Source organism: Podarcis raffonei, chromosome 3 (assembly GCF_027172205.1).
Source record: "Podarcis raffonei isolate rPodRaf1 chromosome 3, rPodRaf1.pri, whole genome shotgun sequence".
Lineage (NCBI taxonomy): Eukaryota > Metazoa > Chordata > Lepidosauria > Squamata > Lacertidae > Podarcis > Podarcis raffonei.
The window spans coordinates 15904745-15915881 of NC_070604.1; positions in this window are offsets into that span (position 1 = coordinate 15904745).

Genomic DNA, 11137 nt, shown 5'->3' on the forward strand with positions numbered 1-11137 from the left:
TGTGCTTTTGAGCTGCTAGGTTGGCAGGAGCTGGGACCAAGCAACAGGAGCTTACCCTTTCGCGGGGATACGTACTGCCACCTTCTGAGGTGGCAAGCCCAAGAGGCTCAGTGATTTAGACCACAGAGCCACCCACATGCCAGAAATATAAAGGCAATAACCAACAAATGCATTGTGGCACAAGCTTTGCAGACTCAAGCCCGCTTCTGACTTGCCACTTCACCGTTACGCAGCGGTTAGAGTGTCGGAATCCAAGCCAAAAGAGCAGAGCCCCCAGCTTAGCTCTTAGTCCAGAGGAATTTGGCCACCCTCCAGGTGCCCGGCTTGATTCCTTATGACCTCCTGTCTGCGACTCCCGGCAAGATCAAAGGAGGTCTCCAATCGGCGATTCTCCTCAACGTGAAGGAGAACACACCAGTCCTCCCACTCCCATCTCCAGGGAGGGGGGAAAGAGCCAGACAGAAATATATCTACATGTCTTTATTCCTGTCGTTCACCAGTACAGAGAAAACATGTCTGTACACTTTGCTTCCCAGTTGCAGAGAGAGAATAAACTCCACCCATGTACTTCCAGTACAGGGTCATGTGCTGCTCTGAGGTAACATCCGGCTCTCAGAGCACTTTACAGACTGTGCCTGGTTCCCACGGTACAATCCAATATCACCCACATCCTGTTTACCATTCCAGCCACCTGGTGCTTGCTTCTGCATTGCTCCTTTTTCGTAACATCCTCCCCCAAAAGAATCAATGCGTGTTGCAGCAAGCAAAGCATGATCCAGAGAAGAAAACAAACAGTTGTTATACACATAACACTCCCCTGTTGTTTCAGTTCCACCCTTGGAACTCCCCGCCACTGGTTTCCCCAGTGTACCTCTCTGGTTGTCTGGTCTCCAAGGAATGAGTGCATCTGCATTACCTTGGCTAGCAACTCTCTGTTGTGTCTTTGTCTCTGACTTAGACACAGCTCCAACCTGTCCTCGGTTGTTTACAACAGCAACACATGCAACAGCTAAGTTTAGCAAACTCTTTTGAGTACCTCTTGGGTGGTTGACCCTTTGTAACTCTCTCAGACCTACGTATGAGGTGCTGATCCTCTCTGCTCACTGGTCCAGTCTCAGGACTCTTTGGAGAACCAGTTCCAATGGTAAACAGTGGTTCATCCTTCAGTTGTGAAGGCCTATCTATTGTGTGAGACTTCCTCTCAATGACTGTGACAACTGAGCTCTCCGAGCTATCAGTGTCATCACTTTCTGTACAGCTGAAATCAGTGAAATCATCATCATCTGAATCGTCATCAGTGGGAAATGTGTGTTCTATCACTCTCTCCTGTTCAGGAGCACTCTCTAGAAATTTTGTGAGAATCACCTGACCAGATTCAGACAAAATTACTCTGTAGAGACCCTTTTCATACCCCACAAAAATGCCTCTGGCATTCTTTACTCCACCTGGAGCTTCTGTTCTCACATGAGACCCAAAAACCTTGAAATGGGCAACAGAAGGTTTTCTGTGGAACAGTTTCTCAAAAGGAGAACTTCCCAACTCTTTTGAAACCTTTCTCACTTTCGTATAACAGTACGACATCAGAGACTCGGCCCAGTACTCATGTGGCAGATGTGAACTTAGCAATTGCGCTTCCATCCCCTTTTGCAATTCTCTGTTCACCCGTACACAGACACCCCTGTTCCACGCTTCCGCTGAAACAGAAATCTTGTGTCTGATCCCCTTCTTCTGCAGGAACCTTTGGAAATCCTGTAAAAGAAAAATCTGCTTCTCATCTGTGAATAGACAATCAATGTTAGCATCATGCATACTCTTAACTTTGTCACAAAACTCCTGAAACCTCTCCAAGGCTTCCTTTGGCTTTCTCAACACATAAACCCAGACATAGTTTGAGAAATGATCCACACACACAAGATAATATCTTGCATTGCCTCTAGATGGTTCTAGAGGACCAATCACATCAGCATACACCCGCTGAAATGCTCTGCTGACACCGGTCTTCTTCTTGCTTACACCTGCAAGAGAAACTAGGTTAGACACAGATGAATTACATTCCATGTAATCACTTTGTGCAAAAGTCAACAAATAAAGTCCATCCTTCTCTCTGGCCGAAAGAAATAATTCTCCATCTTTGTAGATCTTGCAGCTCTCAGCATCGTAGGACAGTTTCAGTCCTTTCTTTGCAATCTGCGAAACACTCAGCAGATTGAACTTCAATTCAGGAACCAAGTAAACATTGTTTATTGTCAAGTCCAGACTCTTAAGATAGACTGTCCCCACGCCGGCCGCTTCTAGCTCCTGACCATTGGCCTGTGTCACAGTGAAGCTTTGCTTCTTAAACGTTGAAAAGAGTTCTCTGTGTGGGGACATATGAAACGTGCATCCAGTGTCAATAATAAACGCGTTCCCAACATCTGGCGTGGTTCCTTTCGCCATCAAAGCCTTTGCAGGTTCCACCATAGGCTTGGTACGACCTTTGCCTGACGCCTCAGGCTTTGCCGAGCGGCCCTTCGCTCCTTTTGGCTGACGTGGCTTCTTGCAGCTCCGCTGAAGATGCCCAGCCTGTCCACAACTGTAACACTGGACAACATTCAAAGCTACAGCATTCTCTCCAGTAGCTTCATCGGTGGGGGAATTAGAACTCCGTTCCTCCCTCCCCCTGTGCTTTACTTCCAGTGCAGCATGCCGGCTGTGTTCATCTAGAATCACGGCACTCAGGGGCACTCCCCCCTTCTTGGCATCCATGCTGAATCCAAGGGTCAGCTTTTCACTCTTCAAGCCAGTAAAACTCCAAAAGTCTCTGTTTACTGCTTCACTGGCAGGCAAACCTTTGGGCTGTTTTTTCAAAACCCTTGCACAGCTGCGCAGATACACTTTCGATTTCCCAGGCTCTTTTTAGGCCACTCAGTAACTGGCAGACGTTGCCTAGCAACCTGCTCAGGACGGAACTCCTTATCTAAACCACAGGAATTCCTGGTATGCAAGCTTGCTCTTTCAGAGCTGTTTTTCTTACGCAGCTTGTGAACCAGAAAATAAATCTTTCTGCGTTCATTCTCTCTTGCCCGAAATGCAGCATACCTTTTTTTCAGGCTCCGTTGCCTTGAAACACACTCCTCTCGGTGTCCAGCTGTCTGTTTCAGCTTTCTGGCTGTAGGCAGACGCTTTTCTTTATCTCCTTAGGTGCAGAGGATGGCAACGATTCATCGACCTCTCACCTCTCATGCAGATTCTCATAGATCAGATAACCATCCTCTGCTACCAGTTGTCGGAATCCAAGCCAAAAGAGCAGAGCCCCCAGCTTAGCTCTTAGTCCAGAGGAATTTGGCCACCCTCCAGGTGCCCGGCTTGATTCCTTATGACCTCCTGTCTGCGACTCCCGGCAAGATCAAAGGAGGTCTCCAATCGGCGATTCTCCTCAACGTGAAGGAGAACACACCAGTCCTCCCACTCCCATCTCCAGGGAGGGGGGAAAGAGCCAGACAGAAATATATCTACATGTCTTTATTCCTGTCGTTCACCAGTACAGAGAAAACATGTCTGTACACTTTGCTTCCCAGTTGCAGAGAGAGAATAAACTCCACCCATGTACTTCCAGTACAGGGTCATGTGCTGCTCTGAGGTAACATCCGGCTCTCAGAGCACTTTACAGACTGTGCCTGGTTCCCACGGTACAATCCAATATCACCCACATCCTGTTTACCATTCCAGCCACCTGGTGCTTGCTTCTGCATTGCTCCTTTTTCGTAACATAGAGTGGGATTCAATGGCTGCCACAAGGGGGAAATGGGCCCACTCTGAATCATGGCAGGTGCGTACAGAGCCCAGAGGGCAGCCCTCGCCATTTCTTCCCTAAGCAGGCAAGGCATTCCTTGGAGGCCAGATCTGCTGCCCCTGTGGATCCTGCCACCTGAGGCAGTTGCCTCACCTTTCCTCATGGGTGGGCCAGCCCTGCCTGAAATGAATGAAACATTGCTACAGCAACGTTCCTGAAGCCCGAGGAGCCAGCAGACACCTGGCACCCCTGAGATGAGCAGAACAGAAGGTTCCCAGAAAGAAGTGGCTTGAGGACTTCTGTGCAGCTGATGCTCTCGACTTCTGCGCTAACAGTCATCCTCAGAATCAAGCCATGGGAAGTTTACGGATATCGGCGCTAGCGACTTAGCTAATGCCTCCCGCTCCTCCACCAATGCCAAAATCTTGCCAAGCCCAGGAGCAGGCATTTGCGATCGCACACACAATATTGGTTTGGAAACCTCCAGCCAGATTAATTAAGATAGTTTTTATTACATGATGGGAAGGCTCCAATTACATGTTGCAAGGTGTCCTCCGATTCTTTCCTCCACTGTAATTTCTTTTAATTAAAAAAACCCACCCATGCTAGCCTTGGGCAGGTGGCCTCTTGGTGTGAGAAGCTGGCACCCTAGGGTGGTGACTGAGCAAACCTCAGTGAACATTGCAGGGCTAGGCGGCAGGCTCCCCATATCCCAACCCATATAAATAAGAGACCAATAAGACTGGTTTGGGGTCAAAACAGGCCACAACTTTATTGAATACAGATGAAAGAGCTTTGGCTTGGGCATGGGGCAATCAAAATACTTCCAGCCTGCCCGCCAGAATTGACGTGTGGTCAATCCAGGTGGGGGTTCCTAAGACTTACATCCAATAGGGTGACCCTTGCAAGGACTGCCATCTGGGGGGAGTGCCTTCAGCCCTGGTCCCTTGGGCTAGTCACACTTCTCTGAAGTCTCTCAGCCCCACACAGCTCACAGAGTGCTTGTTGTGGGGGAGGAAGGGAAAGGAGAATGTTAGCCACTTTGAGACTCCTTAGGGTAGTGATAAAGCGGGATATCAGATCCAAACTCTTCTTCTCTTCTCTTCTTCAGATCCCTTTAAAGGTATACCCCAGTGCGTGGAGGGGCAGGCGGAGACTACAATCTCCCCTCCATCCAAAACAATGGATTAACCCAATGCCCAACCAGTTGTGACGATTGCTATGAGGTAGGCAAAACCATGTTGGGATACTGCCAGGGAGATATAGTCCATCATGGCCCCCACGTCGCCTCCGGATGATCCATCGATCTCCCGTAGATACAGTATCAGCAATTAGCGACACGAGCTCCAGAAAATAGCTTGCGACATTCCAGAGCTGATGCATGCTCTATCAGCAGATAATGCACAGCGAAAGATGCACGCAGGAGAGCATTTTCTAGAAGTTTATTCAGCGTTGGTCAGAACAAAGAAAAAAACATGACTGCCTGCTTCGGTCTGCTCAGGCACAGAGAGCGAAACGAAAGCAAAGACACAGCAGAAACAACCTGTGAACAGGAAATATGCAGACTCTGTGACTCACAAAGCCTGCTCCCTTTTAAGGTGGAACGGAAATATCCTAACAAACCACCGGGTTGCTGCCAATTAGCCCGGTGGGCAAATTCCTACCCGGCCCCATAAAGAACGGTGACCACCCTAGCCACAGTAAAGTCATTGCCTATCAGCTTAAACCGAAGGTGGGTGGGTAAGGAAAACCGGCAAAGGAACAAACAGGTAGTGCCCCAGGTGTGTGCTGTTTAAATGGCCAAGGGACGGACCCAAGAGAAGCCTACCTGCACCGTCAGCTCCGCCCCCTGACACAGCCCAAGCCCCAGCCTGCATCCCCATTCTCCAAAGCAGGGTGCAGGCTAGGATCCGGTTCCTGATAGCTGGAGGGAGTTTATGTCCCCGCTGCCCATCAGGAAGGGCACTGAAGTTCCAGTTCCCTCGTCGGGGCCCCAGTGAAACCTCTGCCGTCCCTCAATGCCTCTGCACCTAGAGGGGTAAGTGGACTTGTGGGACTTCTTTTTAAACACGCATAGGATTGTCCTGTGTGTCTTTCTCCTGTTCTTTCAACAACAACAATGTTTATTACGGTCCAGAGACCCAACAAATTGTTACAAAGCAGTACACAATCCATGCAGCCTACCTCCAGGTTTCTCAGCTCAAAACCACCCACCCTGATATTTTTCATCCGCGCAAGGAAAATATGGGGAAGCCTCCTTCTTTTCCCATGCACTCTTGAAAAGAACACGTTTGGAAGAGTGATTTTGAGTTGGGAAAGGACTAAGAGGAACAGGTTAAGCCGCTGCTCAGCAGTAGAGTGTGTTCATAGCATGCAGAAGGTCCCAGGTTCACTCCTCATCATCTCCAGGTAGGGCTAGGAGAAATCCCTGTCTGAAATCCTGTATAGCTGCTGCCAGTCAGTGTGGACAATATTGAACTAGATGGGCCAAGAGCCTCACTCTGTATAAGGCAGCTTCCAATGTTCCAATCAAGCAGCTCGTTCCCAAACACTCTTCTTCCACTCAGAGCTAAGCTGTCCTGGGCAACTTTGACTTTAACAGAATATAGAATTGGGTAACACTGCATAAAAGGTAAAGGGACTCCTGACAGTTAAGTCCATTTGCGAACGACTCTGGGGTTGCGGCACTCATCTCGCTTTACTGGCCGAGGGAGCTGGCGTTTGTCTATGTCAGCGCTGCCCAAGGTCCCAGCTCACACAAGACCAACGCTGCTTCTTTCTTTAGTATAAAAGTCTTTATTGAAGTTCAGTTTCACTTCCACACGCGCAGCGTGCAACGCTACGTCTGTACCTTAGACCGTCGAAGCTCCATCTGAATCTCCTCCCCCCTGACACCAGTTTAAGATTCTAGCCTTACTCCACCTCTTCCTCTGTTCCTTCCTTCTCTGGGTCCTCCTGCTAGTCGGAGTCTCACTCTTCCTAGACTCCTCTGACGCTGAGTCCCCTGACTCTTCCCCCTCCCTCCTTCGGGCTTTTGGACCTGGCTCCCAATCCGGGTCTTCTGCTGTCCCGCGCTCCTGCACATTTGAACTTGGTGTGCGCGCACAGCCTCCCACTTTCCTTCTGACCGTTACACTTGTGTCACTGCCCCCTCCTTCGGGGAGGCTAGCTGGACCCGACCTTCCCTCCGTTTCCCCACTTTCCGATGGGGGCGTGGTTATCCCTGACTCATTTTCTCTCCCCGCTGGAGGAGAGGCTGGTCCTGACTCATGTGACTCTTCCCCCCCACTGTGCTCTGGTGGGGGAACTGGTCCTGATCCTCCGCTGCTCCCTTGGGAGTCCCCGCTGGCCCCTTGTTTCTGGAGCGTCCCCCCTGGGACCCTCCTTGCCCTTACCATAGGCGCCTCCTTCTGGGAATCTTCTGATTCGCTGGAGAAGCTCATGGAATCTCTCGGGTCACTGTCATATTCCCCTACGCTCCCCTCGGATTCCTCTCCTCCGCTCTCTATTTGCTCTCTCCCCTGTGCTTCTGCTCCTGAGCCTCTGACAGTCTACTTCTGCAGTTTTTCTGGGTCATGTGGCCAGCATGACTAAGCCGCTTCTGGCGAAACCAGAGCAGCGCATGGAAACGCCGTTTACCTTCCCACCGGAGTGGTACCTATTTATCTACTTGCACTTTGATGTGCTTTCAAACTGCTAGGTTGGCAGGAGCAGGGACTGGACAATGGGAGCTCACCCCGTCGTGGGGATTCGAACCGCCGACCTTCTGATCGGCAAGCCCAAGCAGCACAGTGGGTTAACCCACAGCACCATGTGACTATTACATTTTCATATTAAGGGGAAGGTCCCTCCCCCCCTTAAAAAAAATGGTTTGCGATGTCACATAATCCACACACTCAATGAGGATTTCACGCCAATGCATTCCCTAACCTGAAATAAGGATAGTGTTTTGTAAATAACACGTTATTTTTAAAAAAAGTTTTTTAAACATCTCAGTTTTCCTCATCATTTTCTATTTTTTTTTAGTTTATTACAAAAGAAAATAAATACAGAACTTGAAAATGAAAATGAAAAATTTACCCCCGCCCTCCCTGAGAGATAAAATCTGAATCCACATCCCTTTCAGTCAACATCCCAGATGTCGAAAGGATAACAAACACACACAAAAATCAAAGTAACCAAAAAATGCTTATAAGAAGTGCAAAGTCCTGTATTCTTCACTGCATGCCAGGCTACTTTACTGTAGTCTTTTCTTTTCTTACCTTGCACCATTCTAAGTTTATTGGTGGCTTTCTCAACAAGTGCCAGTTTTCAGACCTCATTATGCCAATTCGCCAAAGAGGACCCTTTCATATATTTCCAATACCTAATTGCCAAAAGCTTTGCTGCGAATAACAGATATCAAATCAGTGCTTTAAACTGCACATACGCATCCACTCCCACAAAAAAAAAAGAGATTTAATGAAGTCATTTAGTCATTTATGGCCATGTAACCCATCTCCGTCCAATATTTTTATGGTTTCTATTAAATACTTCATCCCAAAACTTCTCTACCTTCATACAAGTCCACCACATATGCTGAAATGTCACACAATTTCTCCAACACTTTGGAGCGTGGGCTGAAATAATATATGCCCAAACAAACCAATGAGGGACAACCAATGAGACGGAAACATGGAAAGTGCCTAAAGAAGCCAGGGTGGCTATCTAAAGAACTTTTAACTGAGTTAAGATTAAAAAAGGATGTGTACTGAAATATACTCAGAGTCGCGAAGTGATTTCATGCTCTTTATTCAGCTCATAGTGGTGAGGAGGAATGAATGAAAGTCCCCTCAAAGTATCTGCTTTATATACATTATTTACACAATGGGCTGCACATGATTGGCTAATTCCGGAATTCTACTGTAAGCCAATCAGGTTGTGGATTCACTTCTATCTGGAGCATGATTGGGTAGTTCCTGCCAACCAATCATACTGCTGCATTGTTCTAGGACCAATCAGACTGCTGCATTCTGAATCCTATTGTTCTAGGACCAATCAGACTGCTGCCTTTTGGATCCTATTGTTCTAGGACCAATCAGACTGCTGCAGTTTGGATCCTATTCAACTCAGTACATAACACCCCTCCCCTCTAAGTTCCAGTCCTGCCCGGGAGGTCGCATTCATAGTCCTCGAGGTACGCTGGCGGCCTACGTGTGCGTTGCGGCCTGGGGTGTTCCCTGGTCCGGGGTTCAGGTTCTGGCTCGTGTTCCAAGGATGCTGGCTGTGATGGGGCTATTTGGTCTGGCGCAACCGGCTCGCTCAGTCGTGGTTCTGGTTCCGGTGTCCTTTCGGCCTTGCAGGTCCTCTCTGTATTTACTGATTCTGCCTCTCCTGCTGGCCCCTCGTGCTCTATGGGCCTCACTGCCCCTCTGTTCCCTTGGGACTCCTCTGACCTTTACTCCTCCTGGTTTTCTCCCGGGAATCGTCGCCGTATCTGGTCGCAGTGGCGGCACCAGCATTGCCCCCCATCTGTTAGCACCTCGTACGACACGGGGCCAGTGACCCTGGTGACTGTGGCGGGTACCCATGCTGGGCCTGCCCCAAAATTCTTTGCGTACACTGGGTCCTGGGCCTCGAAGGTCCGGGGGTTCCTGCCTTCCCCCACCACTACCTCATCCTGAGCTCTATCGGGGTGAAGGCGGTCCAATCTGATTGCAAGGCGCCGACCCATTAGTAGTTCAGCGGGGCTCAGGCCAGTTGTTGAGCTGGGGGTGCTGTGCTGTGCTAGAAGGAATGTGGCAAGGCGGTACTCCCAATCCCCTTGCGTCATGCAGCGAAGGGTGTCCTTGGTGGTCCGCACCATGCGTTCTGCTTGGCCATTGGTGGCAGGATGGAATGGCGCCGAACGGATGTGGCGGATGGCGTTCTGCGCTGTGAAGGTTTGGAATTCTCCTGACGTAAATGCAGTCCCGTTGTCTGAGACGAGAGTGTCAGGGAGCCCGTGGGTTGCAAACAGCCTGCGTAGTACCCGGATGGCTGCGGACGTAGAAGTGGACGGTACCAGTGCGACTTCCAGCCATTTGGTGTAGGAGTCCACCACTATGAAGAATGTTTTCCCCTGAAAGGGGCCAGCGAAGTCCACATGCAGGCGTGACCATGGTGCTCGGGCGGACTCCCAGGACTGGACTGGGGCCCTTGGGGGATCTGGGCGGGATTCTTGGCAGGCCTGGCAGTGTTTGACCCAGGCCTCTATCTCTCCGTCGATCCCCGGCCACCACACATAACTCCTGGCAAGGGCCTTCATTCTTACTACCCCTGGGTGTGTCTCGTGTAGGGCTGTGAGGACCCTTTTGCGGAGGGGCTGGGGAACAACGACCCTGCTTCCCCATAACAGGCACCCCTTGTGGGCCGACAGTTCATGTTTGCGGGTTGTGTAGCCGGCGAATTCTGGCCCGGGGCTGCTGCTGGGCCATCCCCTCCACACCCAGTCCAGAACCCGGGAGATGACCCTATCTTTCTTGGAATGGTGTGCAACTTCTTGTGCCTGAATGGGGCGGTCAGGAAGCAGCTCCAGGCTCATAACCTCTTGTGCAGGTGCTGGGTCGGGGCCTGTTTCCGGTAGTGGTAGCCTGCTGAGGGCATCCGCATGGCCCATCGCCTTCCCCGGACGGTGAATCAGTGCATACTGGTAGCTGGCAAGGAAAATTGACCACCTGAGGACGCGAGGAGACAGCACTTGGGGGGTCTGCTTTTCAGGGGCAAATAAGCCAAGCAACGGCTTGTGGTCAGTCACCACGGTGAAGGGCCGCCCGTACAAGAAATCATGGAATTTTCTTACTCCCTTCACGATTGCCAGACCCTCCTTGTCGATTTGCGAGTAGTTCCGCTCGGTTGCGTTGAGTGTCTGGGAAAAGTATGCCACCGGTACCTCTCTTCCATCCGGGAGTTGGTGTCCCAGGACAGCGCCAATTCCATAGGGCGAGGCATCGCATGCTAGCACCACCGGCAGCCTCTCGTCGAAGTGTGCCAAGACCGAGTTTGAGACAAGTAAGTCCTTGACTGCCTGGAATGCGGCCTCCTGGCGCTGGCCCCACACCCAAGGGGCCCGCTTGTCCAGGAGTCTGTGTAGGGGCTCTGCTACCGCCGCCTTGTGGGGAAGGAAGGAATGGTAAAAGTTCAATAGTCCCAAGAAGGCCTGAAGTTCAGTCTTGTTCTTGGGCGCTGGGGCATCACAAATGGCCCGTACCTTGTCCCCAGTCGGGTGGACCCCTTCTGCGTCCACCATAAATCCCAGAAAGTCCACCTGAGGCACTCCTAGTAGACATTTTTCCCGCTTCACCTTGAGACCCGCCGTCTGGAAACGGTGCAGAACGGTGCGGAGGC